Raw genomic sequence first — 24706 nt, 5'->3', positions numbered from 1 at the left:
TAGTCTGCGAGTATGGCACAGCACGGTACCATGCTCGGCATCCTGGGAGCAGCGTACTGCAGCAGTCCTCCAGCTTACTATACCTTACTTTGCAGCAGGACTAGTTGTGGTTCAAGCGCAGGTCTGCACTGGCACAGCCGTGCTGCTTGCTCAGGGACCCGGCGTGGAGGGAGGGAGGGAGGGAAGGAAGGAAGGAAGGAAGGAAGGAGGCAGCTCTCTCAGCCCATAGGCCGTCACTCTGGGCTGCAGATCACCCTGCTTGTCTGAGAGACAGCACAAAGTAATGTATACAGCACTTAACTGTCTGAAAGGCAGCTTGTCTTGAGGGCTCTGCAGTGCATCCCAGCAGCATGAGGGTTGCCAGGTAGCCTGCAATTGTATGAAATGTAGTTTTTCATAAGAACCAGATCGAAATGGGTCATTACTCACAGAAGGTGGTCATAATTGCCTTTGCTAACAAGTAAAGACAAAAATTGTTGCCTCTAGCCCCACTTTAAAAGGACAAAGCAAAAAGCAGTTGGCAGGAGGAAGAGGTGGAGCCTGCCAAAGGAATTTCCCATAAAGAAGAGGTGTTTGGTACTTGACAGGGTAATTGAATGTTTAGAGGAGCAGGCTGACATGAAAATGCATTTTCTTTGTGTGGCACAGGAAAGCTGATCTTTGAAAACAGCAGAAGGAGCAGTACGGGGGACTGGCAGGACCCAGCCAGGGACACGGTGTAGTCAAAGCAGTCGTTCGCAGCGCCGTGGGTTTTGTGTGCCATCACTCCCCGAGGGGCTGAGGTGCCTGCTCAGACATCCCCGGCTTCTTGTTCATTTTGCTTAATACCAGGCCCATTCTTGTGACAAGCCTTAGCGTGCAGGTGAGGCTAATTTCTTGGACTCACCTGAGCTGGACTGTGAGACTGAGGTGCATTTACCAGGCTCCAGTGAAGACACTGCCTTAATAGTCTGTCTTGAAGGGCCAATAAGACCAGTGTCCTTCAGGAAGGCCCTGCCATCCTACCGAGGCTGTGTTAGGCTCCTCTTGTGTCAGCTACTAGTCTTACAAAGTCCTTCTAAAACTGGGTGTTTGCAACCATATCTTTCCAATATGAGCATTGCTACCTTCCTGAAGGGCGTTGTCACCTCTGCTTTAATAGCAATGATGTGCCCAATTTTAGGCTGAGCCCTTAAGAAACCCAGAGACTCAACCTGGCGGAGCCAACACAGCATCCCATTCATAAAACAGACAAATGGGGCTGCACCCTGCTCTGTATAACTTTCTAGGTGGCGTTTAAAAGGCTGCTAGTTCTCTACAAAATCCCTGAGTTGCCCAGGACCTGCTTCTGTGAGTACAGAGCCATTTTTAAGAAGGCTAATGTTATGGCAGCCCTCAGGCTCAGCTCCGAAATACTGCAGATCGGCCTGTGAACAGGTAGAAGGTGCGAGGAGCCTCCAACACCACCTCGGCCTGCAGCCTCCATAGGTGCAGCGTGATCCCTGCTCTCCGGGCAATGGTGTCACAGCTGTTTAGCAAAATGCTTGACGCGATGCCTTGCTAGAGTAAGTATGAGGATTTATAGGTATACAGATAAAGACAGATAAGTAATCTCTAGGAGAGGCCCTTAGCTACCCCCTCATGTTATGTCTTGTGGATTAAGGGATATTGCTCAGTCCTCTTCCTGGCATTCAGATAAGAAGATCCAACTTTGTCTTTCGGCAGCAGGTTTTCCAAATGTTCCCTCAACTTGTAGCTCATGCAACACGTGGTATTTATGTAAAGGATCCATTAGCCTTGGAGACAGGCTATGTCTTGCCAGCCTGGTTTTGTTTTGAATTTTACATAGAAGGGGGCCGTATTGTCAGCTCATTAATTGTCATAAAGTTAATAGCTTTGGATCTAGAGGCCACAAGCTTAAATTTCTGGGAACGGGATTTACCGCAGACTATCACATGAGGATACTGTGACAATCTGGTTGAGGCATGAGAAGAGCAATCCTATTAGCTTGAATTGTCAATAGGGATCAAAGCTCCCTTCCCTCTTACACAAATGCCTTGGAAGCAAACTGATCACTGTCCAGGTCTATCAGACCATGAAACTAGATTAGCAGACTGGTGCCTCTGTGGCCGAATGATAGAGCAGCTGAGGGGCTGACGTAGATACAGGGAGAGAGAGGGAGGGAAGGGAGGTTATGTAAATGTGTGGTAAATAACTCACTTCGTAGATTATAATTAGATAAGGCTGAAGGTGCAGTAGCACTATCAGCTGAATGCAAACTCTGTCTCCACTGTAGCAAAGGACACTTTCAATGTCACGGCCAGGAGAACCACCTCTTTCTGTGAACAATGCCTGTAAATTTAGCTTCACAGCTACAGGCTTTTGTACGGAGCTGGGCCCTGTCTCTTACTGCATGATCTGCAGGCGTGGAAGGAGCAGCAGCGTGTAAACCCTTTCCTGCCAGGCATGTGCCATATGCACGGTGAAACAGCTGGCTTTTCTACAGAGTTTAGAAACTCTGCAGAAACCAAGGACAAAGAATGGCGGTGACTGACAGGTTACATGGTTGGTGCCAGCCTCGTTGCTAGTACTACTCCATAGTGACCTGAATTAAATTTATGGCTACAGGAGCAGGTACTTCTGGTGCTAGATGCTGTACAAAGAAAAGAAACCATGGGCTCTGTGCTGCAAAATGTTCCAGTTTAATCCTGTGCACCCTGAAGGATGCTCTAAGCTGATAGCTGCCTATGGCTTGCATGGGATAAATGATAACTTGTGTCTCCTTCTAGGGCGACAGGCATCTAGCTCCTGAACTTGTACTGATTTACAGAAAAAAACAAAACAAAACAAAACAAAAGCTACTCCTATGGCTTCTATATACTGGATAAACTGTAAGGAGTCAGAGCCCTGTGTGTCCTCTCAGATGAAAAGGCTGCGGCAAGCGCTCCTGCTGGCCTCTTCCTTACCTGTATTGCAATTTGCAGTCTAGGTCGTAGGCTTAACAAGGAGGCCAGGAGCTGAACAGACTTCGAGACTCAGCTAACTCCGCTGTTGGTCCCTTTATGGATCAGGTTAGGTCTAGACATGTGGGCTAGTTAATGAAATAATTTAGACCATTAATATAATTAACATTTTTTGCTAACCGTCTGAGTTGACTGGTAGTATTTGGGTAGTTATGTGTAATTACCTAAGTAACATGAAACTCATTTTTTGAGTAGATGCTCTGAGGTTAAGATTGACCTTGACCAAGTTGTATCGATAGGTATGATATTCCTAGTGAATATGAGTAGGTGGTTTGCAGAGGGCCCCTGTGCAGAGGATTCGGAAGAGTACTTTGCTCTGCAAGACAGCATTTTGCCCTATGCTCTTTGTTATTCCTTCTTGTAAATTTACCATAGTCCACAACTTTTGATAAAAACTAGCTGTTCTAATTATTCTTTCAAATAAATTTTCTTCATATTGAACTGAACAGAATGTACTTAAGCTGGGTGAAAGATTTTCGGTAATTTTAGTCCCTTAAATCATCCTACCAGTATGATTGGCAGCTCACAGGCATTTCTTGTTGGCAAGAGAGTTTGCTTCCTTGATAATTCACTAGAGCTGGAATTTCCTTCCTTTCCAGGTCTCACCCACAGCCCAACCTTGCAGCCACAGCATGTGCTTTCAGCAAAGGGAACTTTGCTCATTTTGCTTCTATCTTTTGATATTTCCTACTGAGCTCCAGAAATATCAACTTTTTGGTACATACAGAAATGGAGGAGGTACACTGAGAAAGCTATACATACAAGATAACGGTCAAGAGAACCATATGTAGAATTACTTGTTTATACACTCTGCAGAACAACCACAACAGTGCAGTATTTATTCATCACATCTTATATGACAAGTCTCTAAGTAGCATTAGTCAGATTTTTCTAGCACTGTGTTTGTTAACCTGTCTTTTATTTCTCCTTTTTTTGTTTAGATATGTTTTTTATCTAATCTTGACTTGAAGTAAGCCTTATTACAGCCATGGCAGCAGTTGCTGCCCAAAAAATTTGTGAAATTCACATTGTAATCTCAGTCTGGATTTGCCACTGACAGTTTTGCCTTCAGAAGGATGTGAACGGGAGAATACAGAATCCGAATACAGCATTACTCTGGGTAAATTCAGGTTCTAACTCTAATGTTAATCCAAATACGCAATTCAGGACTTGTCCGACAACAAGAAAAATACAGCAATAGTAAATAGTAGCTGAAACAGCAGGAACAATAATAACATCAAAACAAAAAAAAAACCCAATAAAGACAATCATACATGTGCATTAGAGCTCCCACTCTCCTAAAGAATGTATTTATGAGTGCTTTTTAAATGCTGCCTACAGAGATCTTTCATCTGCAGTCGTAGTGCATGCACTTTTGGTGTGCAGCACAGCAGCACCAGGAATTCCAGCACAATCTTTCGGAGGAGAAGAAAAATAACATCTGATAGTGTCACAGTTGAAACACAGGGAAACACTAAGGCAAGGTATAATTAACCCAGCTGGAATTTGGTCAGGACATCCAGGTTAACACTTCATCTAGTTAGTGGGCTCTGCAGTAAATTGTTGAATAGAGAGTTTATTTTGTTTAAAAGTCAAATAATTTACTGAGCTCTTTTCATGTGTGGACTATACAAGGAGGTCGTCTGCCTTTTTAACATCTGGTAGCAGACCCCTGGTGATTTACCTGCATGCTGGTCATTGTAGATAGCCAAGTGATGGATGACTTTCCTAGGAAGCTCTTTCTTTTAACTCATACAAGCCCACAAGGAGCCTGATAAATCTGCTCTGTGGACACATCAGAGACTCTATCTGCAACTTGTGCAGATTGACAAAGCACCATAGATGTGAGCGGGACTCTGCTGGCTTATACATGCTTTGGGTATGTCTCTAAATCGTAAGGGCATTCATTACTCCTACTTGAAAAAATTCAAAAATAAAAAAATAGAAAATACTCCGTTTTACTTTGTCCTTCAAATCACCTTTCAAATCAAATCTTGGATTTGTGCATGGCCTGGATGGGAAAAGGCCACACCTACTCTAATTGCTTTGCTGCCTGGCATGGTGGCTGTAGGAAAGCCACCAGGAGAATTATGGAAATCGCAAGTTGAGTAGGAGAAGGTCTTAAGGAGGATCATAAAACTGATTAGGGACTAAATCTTCCCTCATCCTAAGGAACCCTGCACAGGGGAGTGTCTGCAGCTCCCTATCCCTTACCTTCCTGGCTTCCTACAGCTCATGTCATTTTAAGCGCAGCCAAACCACACCATTTCTGCTGATTCAGTAGAGCTGACCTTCCTCTGTTGTAGAGGCGTTTCTTTGATCAGCGTCTCTGTATCCTGAGGGACTCTGAGTCCTTTCATTTACTGACAAAAACTAGTTTTCGCTCTTGTTAGCTACAGAAAACTAATATGGTTAGGGAACAGCAAGGTGAGCTCCACACTGCTTTCTGCCTTATCAGCAGACCTGTCAGTCTGCGGTCGCTTTGTTGCTGCTGCTGGAAATCGAAGAGGCAGGAAGGACATAGCATTGCTTAATTTCTTCCCTCTCCCCAGGTAGAATTGAAGGGGCTGGCAGCCAGAAAATTCATCTTCTCGCTTGTAAATAAAGGAAACTTTTGCTTCAGTTTCCGCCTAGGCTTCGGCAGGCACCGCACCAGCCTGCCTTTCTCTGCTGGGAAGGGAGCAAATGTCAAACCTCCGAGGGCAGCAGTTTGCATAGCTCACTCCCCCGCCCAATTGCCCTTGGTTTCCACAGATCTCCAGCTCACCGGGGGATGCTCTACCTCTGCTGATTTACCGTCCTGGCAAGTATCATGCGGGGCACAATCTCTGCTGTATGTTGCAGTGAGGCTAACGGTGCTGAAAGAGGGTAATGTTTGCAATCAGGACTTTCCTTTACAAACAGTGAATCATGTTGTTGTGAAACCAGGACAGAGTGATGAATGACTCACTGTTGGCAGCACACACTGCCCTATCAGTAGGCTCTGTTCAGCGGGATGGGGGGGTCTGATGTTTGATATCATCTCTGTGCTCCCAGCTCTCAGCATGCTAATGAGTAACGCACACTGTGGCCTGTATTGATCTGTGATTTGCTTATTCACAGGGCCCTGCACAAAGACACCCAGATTGCTGGAAGTCGTGCTATTCACCAACACAAAGATGTTGCTCTGGGGATGTTTAAAAACATCTCTCTTGCTTGGCCGTGTTGTTCTCAGCTTGGACAGGTCTTTTTATTTTTGTTTCTTCTGGGTGAATGCTCTGGAGCAATAAAATGCAACAGTTCTTCAGTAATGGGCGGAAGCAGCGTGCCTGGAAGATTCAAAGAAATGATAATAAGATGTAGACTGCTGGGCCGGTGGTTAAAAACCAGCCACTGCTGGTTAGGTGGTAAGCGACATATCCCCTTTTTGGGTGCGGGTGATTAGGATGTGGGGACAAGGGTCTGCATCCTGGGATACTCAGTCTGGAGAGTGGTATTACGGGAGGTCTCCATTCTGATCTGAGAAGATAAATATCCCTACTGCCTAAACCACCACTGCTGCCGCTTTTCACTGACGCTGTTAGCAGAAGGGCTGCAGGCCCAGCAAGCTTCTAGACTGGTCTGTCCTCTCAAGATGAAAGAAGGTGTTTGCAGGTCACTGGTGATGGCCTGCCCTGCCGACCACCTGTGACTGAACAGGAGATGTCAGCCCCCAATTGCTGTGGCTGGGTCTATAAGAACCAGAGCCAAAGCCCACTAAAAGGCTCCCACTGGCTTCAGTAGGCTACAGATCAGGCTGTGAATAAGCGCTACATTGACTCAGAAAGTGTGAGTGGAATTTAAAAGATGGGAAGTAGCAGCTGTTCCCAGTACAGGCTAGCTACAGACAGCCTGATCCCCTCGCAGGAGGAGTCAGGACTTGTATCAGAGATGGGCTACTTCAAACAAGGAGGAGTACCTACCACAAAGGTAAGAGTAGGGTTGCAGATGAAGCTCCAGAGATGTGACAGTTCTGTCTCCCCTTTAAATAGCTGTGAGTTAGTTTAAGAGAGATAGGTCCTGTTTTTCAGTAAATGAGGTGGCTAAGTTAGTGAAAGGGAAGACCCATGCATCCAAGTTCTGAAGCAGTTTTTCTGACAAGAGTCCCCTCCCAATTAATCTCTCCCACATCATAATATGATCATGGACTAAAGTAACATTAAGGCTGAGTGAACAACGTGATTTTGAAAGTGATTGGGAAAGGGAACATGGAAATTGAATCAAGCCCAGAAAAATGCTCTGAATCCCCACCCAATCACACTGCAGGAGAAACTCACCATTGCCATAAATCAAAATGCATGCTTAAAACCACTTTTATAGTTCCTGCAGAGCATTCTCCTGGGGTCCAAGATGGCTGTTGTTAGCCAAGAATGCATTACACTGAAGCATCACAGGTCCTGGAAAATCCTATCAAATTTTATGGAAGATGATAACATTCCTGCAAGCTTAATGAACTATTTCAAAGTTTTTAGGAGTGGTATGCCCACTATTGAAACGTATGGATGGTGTACGCAGCTTTGCAGAAGAGATAAAACCACCAACAGTTACGTGGTGTTAGCCAGGGTAAACTTTCTTTCGTCTCCATCAGCCATGCTCCAATATTCACTCCTACAAATGTTCTGAGCTTCGACAGAAACCTAGTGGCTTTAGCTCTAGTCTACTCTGTAGAGCTTTCCTCAAAGGCTTTCTGGCATTTGTGTTAACACAGACCACAGATTAATCCCCATTCTTAGATTTTTCCTTTAAAAAAGCCCTACAATTGGCTTGGGAAAGACAGTGGCAAAATAACGACTTTCTCTAAACCTCCACCCTGTGCAGAGGTCTCTGCCCAAAGCACAGGGCTAGTTTGTTTTCTGCAGGAGTGCAAAGCCCTGGGAAGGGGAGCTTTGGTGCAGAGCTGTTTTGGGAAGAGGTGAGTGTGGGTGTGAAGATAGGCGGCTCAGGCGGAGAAGTGTGGAGCCAGTGCAGAACCAGACAGAGGTGAACGTCTGAGCAAGCACAGTGTGTGGCCTTGCGAAAACCCGGAGAGAGGGGTCTTCTGGGTGGGAGGCCTGGCCGAAACAGCCCGGGGACTGGGAACAGAAACCCTCTCCTGTTGCTTGACTCCTGCTGTGTCGCACGGGAGTTTGTCCCTCCTTTGTGAATACACAAAGCTGCTTCCAAAGAATACCTAACTGCTGCACTGACTTTTCCTCTTCATCGGAACAACATACCCAATCATGAATTTTAGATGGCCCTGTGGATGTGGAAGAGCAACAGCAGGGTTTTTTGTGTGGATAGAAAACCTAGTAATGCACATGTGCGTGTACGCGTGCACACACACACTCACACACACACACACACGCACTCACACACATGGAGCAAGACACAGATTTAATGAGGTCTGCAGACTGTGAATGGAAGAGATGGAGAGGGGAAAGGGCAATATTCAGTAGGATTCATGAGACTCTCTCCCTTCTCGAAATGGTCTCTGATGTAGAGAAATGCAAGGAGGACAATGCTCAGTTTCAGTTCCTGACTGTAGGCTTTGCCTCCTGATGCTGTTTCATTTTCTTCTGTGCATGCACCAACTTAATGGGGAAGTGTTTGTGTTTCTTTAAGCATTTTGGCAGTGGGCTACCACTAGCTTCCTTAATCCAGGTACCTTGTTATCTTAATTAAAAACCAAACTCAGCTTTGATCTCCTACAACTTCATTGCATAACCAGTTTCATTATACTATTGTTTAAGCTCAGTTAGCTTTTCACGATGAAAAGGATTTGTATTTCACACTGGGCAGGAAGTCCTATTTAAATGTTTCCTGGTTTTGATCTCCTTAGAGGGAATTAACTTGTGTTCCCGTTTAGAAAAATGCATGGCAAAGAGATTACTGAGTCCCTTGATTTGCTGTTCCATGGGCCAACTGGAGGCAGCAGGCTGAACACATGGAGTCTGAAGTTGCTCCCTTCTCATGCAAAAAAGGCTGTGGAGATGCCTCCAGGCTGGTTTTCCATCCCCTTTTGTTGCAAGTCTTGCAGGCTGCCAAGTCTGGCTCCTCACATCAGCTGGAGGCAAGTACGAGTGACCACTCTTCCCTTCTCACCCACCTCCCTCCCTTGCACCGGGAACGCAAGCAGCACTGGCGAGGAAACGACTCCACCACCTGCTGCTTTCCCCAAGAGACTGCATGGACCACGTGAGATTGCTCACAGTGACCTCAGAAAAAGCTTTCTAGGTTTCGAGTGGGATTTTAGGTCATTTAAGAACAATTTTCTTCGCTCTGCTCTCCAAACAGACTCCTGTCTGTATCCCAGAATTTATGGTTAGTTTAGGATGGGACCTGGGGAGGTTTACTTGTTGCCAGGTAGCTACACTCCCAGCATGGCAAAGTCCATTGCAGCTGATAGGACTAGCTTACTTTCTCACAATGTATACTGCATAAATCAAGGAGCTGCCTGCCACATAAAGCACTCAGCTACTTATCTTGGATGGTAGAGCGAATTGAATTAGTTCAATTATCTTCCTTCTTTGCCTTTAGATAGGTAAGGGCCAGCTTTCGAGGCTCTGGAAGATGGCTCTGGCTTGCTCCTGCTGCTTCGCTAGAGCTTTTGGCGTTTGTGGGGGTGACCCAGGCACCCCCAGCACAGCAGGTCTGGCAGCACAGCTCTTAAGGTCTGAAGCGTTCTTCCTTCTCATCTTACCTTTCAAAGGAAGCAGTGAAGAAAATGGTGAAAAATTTTCCCCACCAGTTGCCCTGCATAAAAGTGGAGTTATCTGCTTAAACCGCTACAGAGTGGCTGAAGTTTGCAGCTGATTGTCTGTGAGTTAATCCTCTGCGTCTCCATCGACTGATGTCGTTGGAGTTTACAAGAAGGCAGGGAGAGACAATGGGTAAAACCTAGCCAGTAAAAATGAAAGATAAACAAATATAGACTTTGAGCATTATAATTTTACAGGTTTCACTTCCTTAATACCCTCTCCTGCTCAGTATGTGGTGATCTTTGCTTGCTGTCCCCCTCCTTCCTTTCATCCTATCAGCGGCAGCTGCCCTCACAACTTTCTCCAACAGGGTTTTTTGTTGCACACATAGATTTACTTCTCTCCTTCTTCCCTGCAATATCTCCTATTTTCATGCTGTTTTACATGCAGTCAGTATATCAGCGCTTCTACAAGTAGCTCTGGTATGTCAATGCCCCTGGAAATGCTCTGGAGTACACAACAAGTCTCCTGAGACATATTAGTACGTGGCTGGGCTGTAGCGGATTAGCAAAGCCCAAGCCCCGGTTATGGAGCAAGCCCTTCCCCCAGATGAGAGCCTGACAGTGGCGGCTATTTGACTTCAGGGCAATGACGGGGAGGTACCAAGGAGCAAGCAGCACCTCAGGTGACGCGGGCCCGGGTCTGAGCCATGGGCTCCTCTTGTTTTTTACCCTCACTCTGGCTGGTTGCCTTGCTCCCTGACTCACCCTAAGGAGTCCCTGCAAGGCCCAAGGCCCCAGGCCGTTGCCCTGACTGCTCATCCCTGAAACCAGCCCTAAACACAATTCAGAGCAGAATTTGGTCCCTAGTGCCACATAGTCGGCTCCTGTATCTCTGCCGGGAGAACTGGCTTGGAGGCTGGCCTTGGTGCTCAGCCGGGCTGTGCGCTGGGCCCTGGGGCAGGCCAGCAGCGCGGCTGGAGCATGGCCTGTCTCCTCCTGCACCGCGGGGCTGCGAGTCCTTCCCTGGGGCGGGAGGCAAGCCGGGTAGGGAGAGCACACACCTTCTTAGCTCTCACCCTGGGCTGCAGCCAGGATATGATTTGAGGGACGTTCAGAAGACCTCCAGGGTCCTGCAACTTCAGCATAGGCAAAATGGTCTGAAGGGCCCTTTCCGGGACGAATTCAGATATGTGACTGCAAGCATTAATCCCTTGAGAGCAGTACAGTCCAGCATGCCTGTAAGAGCGAACTTTCAGCTAAAGGGGACAGGAAAATCAAGAGCGTACACAATAATTATGTCTGCCTACACAGCCTACGCAAATGCTGTGGGCCAGCTGGACAAGACTGCATGCAAATAACAAATCTACACAGCTATCTACCTGGCTCACAGACTCAGACAAGTATCTGCACGTACATGTTCATATGTACGCAGCAGACTGAGTCCAAGCCAAACACGAATTATTCCACTGACTCCAATGGGACGAGATATGTTTGTGCAGTTTCAGAGGCCAGTCTGAAAACTTGGAAAGAACATTTTCCAGGCATTTGACCAGTTTCTGGGTAATCTGAAAAATGGTATCTATTACAGAGAATTATAGAGCTATATGAACACTCACACTTGCATATGTGTATATATATACACATTCATATACATACATATATATATATGTACATGACCTGATAGCTTTTTGCTTGATGTTGTAGTCACTCAACTCCAGGACTTGTAAATGTACCCTGGAATGTGAGGATTAAGGAAAGTTAACTTGCGTTTTTTAGAGAACGTTATTTGGGTTACAAACTGAGTAGGAGGGTTTTTGGGGGGAGAGGAGGACGTGGTTTGGTTCCTACACATACTTAGTGTCAGCAGTCTTTAGCTCTACTTAAATGTAAAGGAAATATGCTAGCAAGGAGGGAAGTGCCAAGCATTTTTTGAAGTCTATTATTAAAATATAACAAAAATCAGACAAAAGTTTGCTTTGTGATCCATTGAAAGATCCACGTATTTTGGACTGCTGTTGGCATGAAAAGGTAATTTCTCCCATATGGTTCGGGTAACTCTGCTGTTCTAGAGTTCCTGATGTGATGGCTCACATTTATGATGTTTGTTTTCTTGTGGGATGGCAAATCGCCCAGTTCCTGAAGGCAGCTCGCAGCAGCGCTGTGACCTGGGGGCGAGGGTGAGTCGCTGTGGCCAGCAGCTGTAGTGCTGCCACCTGAGCAACCGACTGCAGCGCCCGGGTGTTGCTGCCTTGCAGCAGTTCCAGCTCAGAGCCTGCAGGACGGGCATCCTTCCTCTTCGCAGGGCTCTCACGGCCTTGCATCAGCAGTGCGTGCATGCCTGGCTTGGATGTCCTCTGTGTTACGGGTGTTGGGGTTTCTTCCCCACTCTCCTCTGGTGAGCTCGTGCTCTCAGCAAGGGCCTCGGCTAATGGAAAACAGCCAAGGTCCTTTGGAGCAAGGCTGGTTTACAGCGGCACGGAACCCGCCCTCCCAAGGTACTCCATGCAGCACTATTCCAGCCATCGTAATGTCCACGTGCAGGCCTGATTTACCTTCCTCTCCTCACATCCACTTATCAAAGAAACCAGGACGTGAAAGTACCGCGCATGCTTGTTGGAAATACCACAGAGTGAATTCAAGGCTTCTGGAGACAGCTCCTCAAAAGGAAGATTTGAAAGAGCTTGTGCGCTCCCTTCCAGATGCTTTTATCTCTGACTCACAGCAAGAAAATGTAAGATACCATCGGAAAGAATCCTTCTTTCTTTCCATGTTGTGTTTGCTTGTTTGTTTCTATGTAAATAGGGCTAGGTTAGAGGGCTAGATAACAGAGGACTTGGATCTGCTTTGCTCCACCTTTTCTTTAGCCCTGCTTGCACAAATACGTACAGAAGGCAAATACAGCCCCTCATGAGTTCTGCTATTTATATGTTAGTGCTACCTCAGTAATCTTGACTCAAAAGCTGAGATATTAAAAACTGATTGTAGGAAGAACGCACGGCTTAATGGATTGACCAGCGACTTGCAGGTCAGGGGTTGAGGTCCAGCTGTGGTCAGTCATGACTGACAGTCATTACCATCTCACACAGTTGTCGGGAGCCATAATAGCCCCATGGGGCATGGCAATGCCTGGGGGCTGCAGCAGCTCCTGGGCACGACGCTGAGCCTGGGGGAAGCTACTGGCCTCAGCTCTGCTCCTTCAGACTGGCGTGCCCCAGCCAGAGCCCAGCAAAGCTAAATGTCGCCAAACTTGGGCTATTTGAGCTCAAGTGGCAAAAATAGGAAGGGAGGAGCTATAATCATGAATAACACAATATAATCGGGTTTTAATTAAGAAAAATCAATTAAAATTTTGGATGAGTTTAAATCAACAAAAATACTGGGGAGGGTGCCTTCTTTTTTCCCCTCATTGTCTTATTTATTTCCCTCCTTTTCTTCCCTCAGCTCCATCTGACAAAGTAGAAAAAGAGAAGAGTGAGACAAGGAGAAAAAGAGGCACAAAGACACAAAATCCAAAATTGGATTTTTTTAAGGGAGATAATCTACACAAAAAAGCTAGGACAGGGGAAAATTACCCAGAAATTCATGTTTTAAAATAAGAGCCATTTGTTAAGGAAAAAGAAAAAAATAAAAAGCATTTTGAACAAATAGTTCTAGCCACAAAATGAGATAGCAAAGCTGTGGTGGTTTGGCTTTGCTTAATGCCTTTTGCACCCAGAAGCACATTGGAGGGAGAGGAAAGGAGGAACGCCTGGACAACAGATATTTGAACTTCAGAAAGGCAGAGTTGGTGGGTGGATACGCACTAGATTAACACGTAGGTCGTAAGCTCTCAATCTTTTGTACCTGCACCGAGGACTTTGGGTGTGCACTTGTCAAGACTGTACAAATTCAAAGTTGCTCTTGCAACACCACTTGCAGTATCACCTAAGGATTGATTTTGAGGCAGTGTTTGGAGGTGAATGATGAGGTAGGTCTGCGACCCCTCTCCTGGGTGGTAACACAAGTAGTACTATGTGGCTGCAGAGGATGGAGAGGATTTGGAGAGCAAGACCTCCGCCGGTCAGGACTACAGATAACCTCCTCCAGCCACTGCTAGCAGTCTAGCTGTCACAGCATGTGACGGAGTCATTGGCAATCTGTCCTGCTGAGAGCAAACAGCCTGTTCATTATTGTACCAAAAGCATCCTCTGCAAGGTAGAGCAAAATAAACTAAAGCATTAGGATCTCATTTTCTACAGCATTAGAGCTATGATGAATGCAAAATCTAATCTCTGCTGGCATCGCGTTTACCAGAGAAGACAATACAATGTGTTAAGAGGGTGTTGTCAGAGCCCCTCAGGAACTGCATGCATCAGAAAATTTTGTACCTCTTTCCACCTCCTCACCAGCTGTCTCTGTTTACAGGCGGTCATCTTATTTCCTCTACCTGATGGACCAGAAGTACTGTGGCAGGTGTATACTGAAGAAGCAAGCACAGATTTTTCTTCAGAATTATCTTGGGAGTGAGCAGTTACTTGAAAGCAAGGCGAGAGGCTTGTGTTGGAGTAGCCACTCCCAGAATAGCCGCTTTGCTCTGATGGATTTATAATAGCCACTTTAACCAGTGCCAGGAAAACACTGAACTTCAAATGAGTCATTTTTCCACAGCTGTGAATAAGTTAGGATGAACTTCAGATAGGCACACTTTTTTTTTTTTTTTGAGATACCACAACCACAGCAAAGCCTTGAGCCCCTTCACTTTCATCCACAAGAAGTGGCCATGCACATCTTTCTTGGACTGGTATACCTGAAGCTTTCTTATTCTGCACAGGAGAAGCTACAAGATATTTTCTGGGAGAGTACTGGCTTTTGGTTACCTGTCTCTGCATGACTCCACGCCCAGATTCAATGCTGGTGCAAAGAAAAGCAGTGCCACAGACATAGGGCCGTGGCATTGGGCAGCTGCAGGCAGAAGTAACCTGGAGTGTTACACACACTACTGAGGCTAAGGAACAAGCTTGCTGCAGTCACCAAAGCCTTCTTGCTCTCCTTCTTTCTACATAAAATGTCTGTATACATACACCTGGGCTTTCTGCGGCCCCATTTCTTCCCGTCCATGCCATAATGCCTTTCCCCACATGCTTCCTTCAATTATGGTTCTCTTCCCCATACCAAAGTCTTCCAAGGGTACACTCCACCTCTGCCCTTCTGTCTTTTGACCTTAATTTTTTTTCACTTTTCTCATTTTTCTTTTCTTTCTCCTTCAAAGTGACAGAATTTCAGATAACATTTGAGAAGACGGGCACTGCCTGGAATGTGTTAAAAGCCACCATCACCCAATAGCTATGGCGCTATTGCTATTCTGTCTCTATTATATCCATTGTGCTTTCCTGGTTTTCACCAAAATCAGTGACTGAGTATAGAACACGTCCTGAAATTTTTACACTTTTCTCGTTTAGCTCTTGGGCTCAGGGACTCTCGTCTGGATGGCACTCCCAGGCTTCCTGGGATCTGCTGGTCACTAGGGTATGCATAGCATGGACTTGCAGCTCTCAGTGCTGGAAGAGAAGGACAAAGACATAACCACCACCTCCCTTTTTCTGCCCCAGTTGCCCATACGTCAAGGCCTATCTCTTTCTGATCTGTACATTCCTGGGAGTATACTTAGCTGAAAAATTATACCTTTGCGTTTTGTGCTGCCCTTTTGAGTATGGGAGACTCCTCTTCACTGACAGACAGCACCCATTTTCCTCTTACAGCTGCTGCAGCCTGGCAGAGCTGAGGGGCACATGCTGTGTTCTCGCACTGTGGCCCAACTTTGGCCTGTCCCGGGCTTTGCCTTTACCTGAAAGAGAAGGGCGTGCTTTGTTCTGCTAGCACAGAAGCGAGAGTCCTGGCAGTGAGAACAGACGGAGGCATCACGCAATCACAGCAACTGTAAATATGCCACGCTTCTTTTTATTGTTATGTCATAATCACAACGTTCCTTTAATGTAGTTTGTTTGACTTCTGTGCTAAAAATAAGTGGATCTTGCTGTTTCCAGGACAACCACTAACCCGATGGCTTATCTCGGCGCCGCTCCTCTGTCAAAAGGATGTTCTAAAAAGAGCTAACCATGAATATTAAAAATGAAGCATGCACACAATAAAGCATTCCATGGGAAGAGCCCCATGTTTTAATTTTATACATTATGCTAACAGGACAGTTGCCTCTCAGAGAGGTGCTTAATTCAAAGGCTGCACAATGTGGGATCAGATTGCAAGCAAGCCGGAATGTAATGTGTCTTTTTTTTTAATTCAATCTCTTTCTGGTGGTTGGAGGGGCTCAGTAGGCAGCACTTTCCGCCTCTGGGCCAGAAATCCATAAATTGAAATCTTGTGTGGGAACTTGCACATGTGCCCTGAGCCCACGCAGCAGGATGGCTGTAGGGGGACAGAAGGCTGCTGCCAGCAGGTGACCCTCCCCTAGGATGAAATGGCTTCATTACCTTCGTGAATGCAGGAGTGCTGGGTGCCTCTTTTACCGAAGAGGAAAAGAGGCAGTTTGGTACAAATGACCCTGGGTTTTACTGAAACTTTGGCCATGACATTTGGCCACGCATGTCTTTCTTCTTTGGAGATGAAGAGCTCATCTGGAGGAGCCAAGAAGAAAAAGGGAGATTTTCAAAACATTCCAGAACATGTTTTATTAATAGATGTCTACATTCCTCCAGCTTTTTATTCCCACTCCCCCTTTCTTTTCTTCCTCTCTCAACCAAAAAAGCTTTTAAAGGAAGTCTTAGGAAAGCAAACAGATAAAATTTAGCATCTCCAAATGGACAAAAGGTGATCATTTAGCCAGTACAATTGGTTTTCCAGGCCAGACTGAGCTGAGGCTAGATGCTAAACAGCAGTGCTCTTGCACACGCTGGCGAGACCCGTGTCTAGCCCATATGTGTTGAGTGAACCAATTAATTCACTATAAATCAAATTTTTTGATTCCACAATTACAAGGAAGCCTTTAGTGTTAATGATGGAAGTAGAACAACGTCTTGTACAAAGGCAGCAGCCTCACTGAAAGGAATCCCGCTTCATCCAATGGATATTTACTGAAAAATGATTAAGAAAATATTACACGAGTTAAAAAAATTATCGCGTTTATTTCTATCTGTGCTGCGATTTTTTTAAATAAAACTTTCTGTTTAACAGAGGCACGTTTATGGCAATTGTTGGCATCAGTGCTGTGAATAAGACCATCAGATGTCATAAAGTGTCTAGGTTTCATTGTCCAGAAATTAATTTCAGTCAGATGAGGATTTGGCCCTTTGGTAGGAGAGCTTCTAAAAGCTGTCAGTTGTTTATGAGATATGACAGCAAATGCAACTGTGCAACCATTATGCACTGAACCTAGAAATTTCTGAGGTGACTGGCTTGGCTGCAGGACAGCTGCCAAGCTGTTTTGTTATTTTCATTCTTCTCTAAAATAAAAGTGATTCCGATTCCCTATGTATAGTTAATAACTATGCAAACGGCCTTTCTTAATGTCTTTCAGCGCTTGTATTTCTATCCCCACCCGGAACTCAAAAAGCCAAGAACATGAAAAATAATATTAGCAGGATGCTTTAAAAATCTCAGAAATGGCTCTGTTGTGGTGATGTTTGGAGGATAAAATTCCAGGAAGGTGCAAAGTCCTCTGGAGGTAACGCATATCTCACCTCACTGAAAATATCTTATCTTGGCAGGCTGTGTCATGTCAGAGTAAATAATGCTGAAATGCATTAAAGAATCTGGAGATGGGATCTGTCTTCAGTGTGGAAGATCTATATCACACCACTATTTCCCCTTATCTGCACTGCTGTATTAAAGGATAATTCCACCAAAAACAGTTGCTTCAGAAAAGCGCGGCTGTGGGCCCTGAAAGAGGCAATTCCCAGGAGAGGGGAGCAGGGGCTGTGCTGGGAAAAGGCTGATCCGGCCCAGCCTGGGAGGGAGCTCACCTCTGCCACCCTACACGCCTTTTCAGGTGGCTTTTGGTGGGGAAGGTATTATGGGTCAAGGGACAATAGGAGGGTGCACTTCTGGGCACAACTCTGGCCTTTAACATGCAGGCAAAAACTGATGCAATTTCCATTGCTTTTGGTGAAACTCTATTGCCGCGAGATAAGGGGGAGTTGGACCCACTAGTCCTTATGATGTTGTCTGTGAGGAAGAAAGAACAGACTAAGAGATGGGGCTGCTAATCCAGCCAAACCATGCTGTAATATTCTAGCTGGAAGCTGCCTCCTTCCCTGCCTGAAGCAGGGGGAATTGTAAGGCATCCCAGGGCACTGCCTGCTGACCTGGGGCTGGGCGCCCAGCTACCCCAGGGTAGCAAGGCCACCGCAAAAACAGACGTATATATGCACACATACATATGCATTCACACAGATATACACATGTGTACATGTATGTGTCTGTGTATACGTATACGCGTGCAGGCAGAGAGGGTTCCAGCCAGGCTGTAAGTGCCAGTCAGCTTCATGGGGGACCAAGAAAGTGAGAAAAGAGAAGGAAGGAGAAGACGAAGGACAACATTGCAACACATTCTGCCCCTTGTACTTTTTACCAGGATTCAGGCAGACTCAAGGCAGCTCAGGGTGCCCCCGCACTGAACGAACGCCCTGTTCCGTCAGCTGAGATATTAATAAAGCCAGCTTGATTTTTCAGAGTTAAGGCAAGAAAAGCAGATGTTAAGCTGAACTGACAGCCCTTTAGGAAGCCTTAAAATCCCTGAAATTTTTTTAGAAGAGGAAACAAGGTTTGCAATTAGTGTATTGTAGCAGGTTAAATGGCCCAATTGCTATTAATGCTGCTATTAATTCAATTATAGTCAAGGTTGGGATAGCTCTAGTGTCTTCCTGAAAACTCAGGCCTCTGTTACATTAAGACATTCAGTGTTGTTTTAATGTTGGTTCTACTAGTATATAAAAGAAAATGTAAACTGTAGGTCTAAAATCCTGCCAGGATGGCCCCTTTGCTCTGAAGTGCGAGACTACATGTGGGTGGGGTGGGACTGGAAAGCGTCTGAGGAACCTTTTTCTATAACCTCGAGAGCGCTTAGCTCTGTGGAGCAGAGCAGCCGCTTCAGCAAAGTCGCTGTAATGACTCTGCTGGGCAAATGAGTGCCTACACATACACCCTGGTGCAGTAACCTGGCAGGAGTAGTTTCTAGTGACAAGAACATTAGACTACCTTAACACCGGTGTCTCCACTGCTTGCTCTGTGAGGACGCCCGCTGTCCGTCTGTACCCTCTATATGGCAGGTACTTAAAACAGTCCAGTGATTATTTTAATAGATTCCATTGTTTTCATCTAAATTCCCCCTCTGAAGGGTAAGGGGTGACTCTTTGAATCTTTCAGCAGCATTAGCAAACTGCAAATAGCTGTCTGCCTTGCACTGCAGCCTTAGCTGCCTCTAGCAGAGCAGCACATTGGGTCCTTTCCACCCAGCCACCCATTTCCACAACGGCCACAGGAGGGTAAACTCTGAGACCTGTGTCAAACTGCGCTGAAGTGAGCCAGTGGGTTCAAAGCTTACAAACAGACAGACGGACAGACATAAAACAGGAGCTTTGCCTTTGATTGCAAGAACTGTTTGCATACAACAGCCTAATTTCTCAGCCTTTGCCAGTAGGCATCAGTGTTTTGCTCCTTGTGATGTTCAGGCAGGCCCACCGTCCATTACTTTTTCACATCCACTGTGGTATATAGCAAAATAAGCTTAGAGGAATACCCTCGACTGATGCCTCATATTTGGGCCTACAGTGGATTTGGGTTTGGATCCTGGCTGTATTGCTAACATGATTTATGGTGTTTGCTGTTCAAAATGCCAGAGACATCCATCAAGTGGTACAAAAAGCCCATTCTGTCCTTCTCTCTCTCCAAAGCATGTTTGAAGGACTAATTTTGGCTGCTAAATGTACCAACCCATATACCACTTCTATAAAAAAACAAGGACTTAATACAAGGAAATGAGGATCATTAAAATCATGGTTCTCCCAGCACAGACATCTCACAGACTTATGAGCTTGCTTTTCTTACAAAACACAAAAGAAATGACATGCACACTTATTTTATTAATCTTAACTGAATTTTGTGATGGAACTTCTCCTGTAGAGATTCAATGCTTTTTTAATATGTTTACTTGAACAACCTTGCATCTTTGTGCAGTAGATAGAAAGACAGATAGATAGAAAGAATAACTGATTTTGTTTTTTTCTATTTTGACTAGCAAGTAAAGGGATAAAGGGACAAAATTATCATTGAAATAGAGACACAAGCTGCATTTCCCAAGCTAAGAGCAAAGAGAAGTCCTTCCATCTGCGTTTCAAGCGTGTCAGGGAAATTACTGTGGAAGGGCTGTTCCAATTCACATTCCTGTGAAAGGCCAAAATGGAAATTATGGTTTTACTGTTCAGGTGTATTACTTAGCACAGTGGGACTTTGGTCCTTGCCTACAGACTCTCAAACAAATGAATATTCTTTGCCATTTCTATTCATTTTTATAAAGCATCTTTCATCCAAAGGCTTTCAAAGGTTACATCCAAGCTGCATAGCAGGAGCATCCTGCAGGGTCCTCCAAGAGTCCAGTTCCTTGAACAGCTGGACTGCGATGTGGACAAAGTGTGCAGCAGTCAGATATCTTACATGTTTCAGCTCTGCACCTATGGTTTTTGCTCTGTGGTGACTGTATAGCTGGGCCCTTGGCAGTGTGGTGGTGCAGCTCTGGCACTGATTTGTTTCTCTGATTCTGATTTGTCTGCGGGAACTGGTGGATTTTCTCCTCCCCTGCAGTCGTAACTCGGCCCCTTATGCTTCTAACTGAAGTTTGATCTTGATTAGGGCAGTTTTCAAACTCAGAATAACACCACTGACAAAAAGGCTTTCTAGGGCCAAAGCTGCTCGTTTTTGACTGTAGCTTGTGCATGCAGAATTGCCTAAGTATCTATAAGAACCTCCAAACAGCTCCAATTACAGCATAGTTCCTGCTGTGTGATTTAAGTGGAAACTTGCTACTGAAAGGCTGATAAGACATTGGCAGTGAAAAGTAATTTTTTTCTTGAAATGTTGCAAAGCACAGAAACCAACTGCCTAATGGAAATACCAAAGCTTTTTACTGCTAACATGCATAGCATTTGCCCCCAGACATCCTACCCTAAAAGTTGACATTGTCACTTTTACCATTTGAAGTCAATTTATACACAGCCGGGCAGAAATAACAGCCACAACTGCACCATCGCGTGACTGCAATGTCATCCAGTGCTGGGGGGACGCTCCTCACTGGGAGCAGTCTGTGTCCCACTCACAGAGGGGGAGCTGGGACAGCTCCAGCTCTGTGCTGGAAAAGGTCTATAAGGGAGGTAGGAGCCATTGGGCCATGCCAGAGAGACGCAGGCAGCTGATGGCGTGGTGGGGAGCTGGGGCCAGCAGCTCCTAGCGTGTGAAAGACCTGGCAGGCCCCTGGTAGACCAGGCCCTGGAGCTGGAAAGCAGAAGGTGCACGCAGGCTGTGAGCACGTAGCCCTCAGAGATGCAACATGGCGAAGAAACGGGAATGTGGGGAAAAACATCCCTGAGAACAGGTTTAAAAGTATGGGCTGAGATCAGATGACAGTTTCCCATCCTTGTTTCAAAGCCTGGACTTCCCTTGCAAGCAAAATTAATAAGGGCATACCGAGGAAGGGATCCAAAGCCTTGTCCTCCTGCCCCAGAGCTGAGTAGTGATGCTGATGTGCTGTTGCGTGTATTGTCTGTGCATTAATGGGGTGACACAAAAGGGAAGGCGAGTTGTCCTTCCAAAGGCTATGTGATATTTCACATACTCACAAGTGGTGCTGGCAAAAACAGAGGGCACAGACGTGGCTGCGGTGTGTCAGGCCTACTGCCACCCAGTGTGGGAAAACGCTAGCTTCCAGGTGTCTGCATATTCTGGTATGTGTGCTATAAACCAAAGGTACAACAGCAGATGAGGTGTCTGCTGTTAATGCAAATGTTTTTTCCTCTGTGTATCATGCCAGGATTCTTTATTAGCTTTAATCATCACTAGGCAGAAAGCGGGTGATTAAAGTCTTGTCAGTTTATTGGTTTGCCTAAAATTACAAAAAAAATGTAGCTGACCGAAACCATTTAATCTGAAGCAAAGTTAAAGGGATAAGCTAGTGAAAGAAAGGCAGTTGCTTAAAGGTGTGAAATTGCCTAAGAGAGCCAAGTTACAAGGGGTTTATCCATATATGTGGCCAAGTTAAACAAAACAAACTTGTGACTAAGCTAGGCCCCACCTTCAGTGTCATTCATAAACTCCGTCTCTGGAGAGCCATGGTGGCTTTGACTGAGTCCTGTTTAACCTGAGCTTTGAATGATAACTCCTCTGAAATTTAGCTTTCTAGGTCGATATCACACCTGAAAACAACTGATCCTCTTTTATACATGCAAAGTATTCTTTTATCAGATTCCTTTGTACTTCCAGGCTGCTTCTTTGGGTTTTGGATGGGTCCTACCGAAGGCGGGCATATTTCACACTGGCGTAAGACAGTAGACTAAGCTGGTTGGAGAAAATAACCCAGAGGTCCCAAAGAATTTAACATGAGACTTCATCTCCTCCTTGGTAGCCTCACTGGCCCTTTGGGTTTTAGTTGGAATTGGGATGAGAATGGGAAAAGATAACAAAAAAATAAAAAAAATGGGGCAGTCAGATCGCTGAACTGAGATCTCTATGCCAAGGCCTTGAAGGCTCAAGTGAGAGCTGGTCTTAGGAAAGTTTGTTTTGCAATGTTTTGGTGGGTGTGTAGAACTGAAAGTGTTGAATGTCATCAGTGGCTAAGAAATTATTTTCCCTCCAAATAATTATGTGATGAAAATGAAGCTATTTTCATTTTCAATGAGATTTCCCACCAATTTTATGTGAAGAGATTGCATTAAAAACAAACTAAAAAAAAAAGCACTTCAGCAATTCAACACCAGCGCTGTACTACTCCCAGAGCTCACAGAGAGTTCTGTTTTCAGCTCTCCAAATTTTTTAAACAAGCTGAGAAAAATAAGGACGAGCTTCAGAGCAGCAACATTGACATTTGCATCAGTTGTCCTCTCTTTTGGCAACAGTTTGCCACCTCCATAGGGTGGCTGCTTGGGCTCCTGACCCTGTACCCTGGTGTCTCTCAGATATGCTCTGGCTAGGCCCTCTTCTACCTGCATTCATTTAAACTGCCATGGCAATAAGAGGAATAATTTTTGATCCGTTTGTTCCCAAGCCCAGGAATGCCCATTGGCTTAATTCATACCCGTGTAGTAGGAGAGCCACAAGGGTGCTCAGGGTGACCTCCCAGGCAGCTCTGCCTGCTGAGGGCAAGCCCTTTGCAGGCTCCTGCTGCCTCCTCCACCCTCCTGGGACAACAGCAGGATCTCGCCATGTAAGACATCCCTTCCTTGCAGGCCAATGCCCCCTAAGAAGTCTTATTCGGGAAAGCTTTTCCAAGGAAAAACCATCTCACTGTAGCACTTCCAGCCAGACCCAGGCAAAAGCAATCCTCTTTTTGCTCGCTAATGCCAGGCTCTGGGAGGAGGGGGGCAACAGGAGCTGAAAGCTTATTAGCCAGGGGAACCACTGTCGGTCTCCTCTAAATTCATTTTTTGCAGGCAGAGAACAACTACTTGTGTGTTCAGATTGGAGTGAAAAACAACAACAACCCCAATGCAATCCCACACACAGTCGGAGAGCCTGGGAATCTGGTGTTTCATCTGATGCAAGACACTTCCTGGCTGCCTTCCTCCCCTGCTGCCACCCTAGGCCCAGCACCGAGCACCCTGCACCACTCCTGGATGTCCCTATGTGTCGCTTGCAGGTGCACAGCATTGTGGCACGGGCTTTGGCTCTGCGGGAGCAAACACAGTGAACTCAGGCTTGCGAAGTCCTGCAGGTCCTGCCTGAGGGCCTCGTCCCAGGCAGCCAGCTCTTCAAAGAGGGCTAGTATATTGCTAGCACACAAGTATATAATTTGGAGAGCGAGAGCCCCCACTTGGCTCTACCATCCTATTGGCCGGTGATTTGTAGCCTTGCTTGCATCTAAGCCTGCGAACAGTGACCTCATGCAGGAAGCACGTTGAGGTGCAGTCTGCCGGCAGAGCGAGGGATTAGGCTGATTGCTGAAGAGGCACGGCAGGAGCAAGCAGAGGAGCCCTTGGGGCTGAGTCGATAAGGTGAAGAATGCATTCCCCAAGGATAAATGAAAAGCCCTTGACCACCTTCAGTTTGGTGTCGTGGTGCTTCATGCTTAAAGAGGCGCAATAGTGAGCTAAGCTCCTGGCCCGAATGGCTCTGTCAGAGCTGGCACGGTCCTGACTGGAGGTTGCCTTCTTTCTCCCCAAAAGCAATCTGTTTTTTATGCTGAAGGCAGACAGAAACAGAGGGCAAATAAAAAAAACCCAGGACTGTGTGAGGGGACTCCAGAGGATGCAGCAGAGGAGCAGAGGCTCCTCTCTCCCATGCCTCTCCCTTGGTGATTTCCAGATCCCTCTTTCTGCTCCTTGTCGGCAGAGGGGCTGTTCATGGTGGGGCGGTCCTGTGTACTGTAGGCTGCTCCCCACGGCCCTGGCCTGCCGAGGGCAGACACGGGACCCAGGGGGGATCTGCAGCCACGTTCAGCGAGGGGGAGATGTTTGCCTCCTTCGTCAAAGCTCACTGAGGATGGAGGACTGCGGGCAGGGCTGAGAGCCACCCCGAAGCAGAAAGGGAGGTTTCCTCCCTCTGAGGAAGCAGGTGTCGTGTGCAGGGCAACGCGAAGGAGAGCTAACGTGGCTCCCCTGCTAAGTCTGGTCCTGGAGATGGCAGGAGGGAGACTGCAAAGGACAAAGAGGCAGCCGGGTGCGTGAGTGGGGTCTCAGAGGGACCGGGATAGTGTCTCCTTGCAGCCTCTTCACCTCTACCACCTTCAGGTGCCCCTGGTTATCCGACCTGGACGGTCGCTGTGCTTGCCAGCCCACCGGAGACCGAAAAGGGCTGAAAAGCAACTCCCCGC

The 24706-nt window shown here is 46.2% G+C and overlaps 1 long non-coding RNA gene across 1 annotated transcript; it reads left to right on the top strand.

Moving 5' to 3' along the window:
• The first annotated feature begins 201 nt into the window (after positions 1 to 201).
• Positions 202 to 17356, top strand: LOC138066795 (uncharacterized). Its single transcript, XR_011140299.1, has 3 exons — positions 202 to 4122; positions 6105 to 12430; positions 14104 to 17356. It is a non-coding gene; the product is annotated as an uncharacterized lncRNA (long non-coding RNA).
• Positions 17357 to 24706: the final 7350 nt, after the last annotated feature.

Source organism: Struthio camelus, chromosome 3 (assembly GCF_040807025.1).
Source record: "Struthio camelus isolate bStrCam1 chromosome 3, bStrCam1.hap1, whole genome shotgun sequence".
Lineage (NCBI taxonomy): Eukaryota > Metazoa > Chordata > Aves > Struthioniformes > Struthionidae > Struthio > Struthio camelus.
The sequence above is the reverse complement of the archived record's forward strand: the minus strand, read 5'-3'. Positions and strand labels throughout refer to the sequence as shown.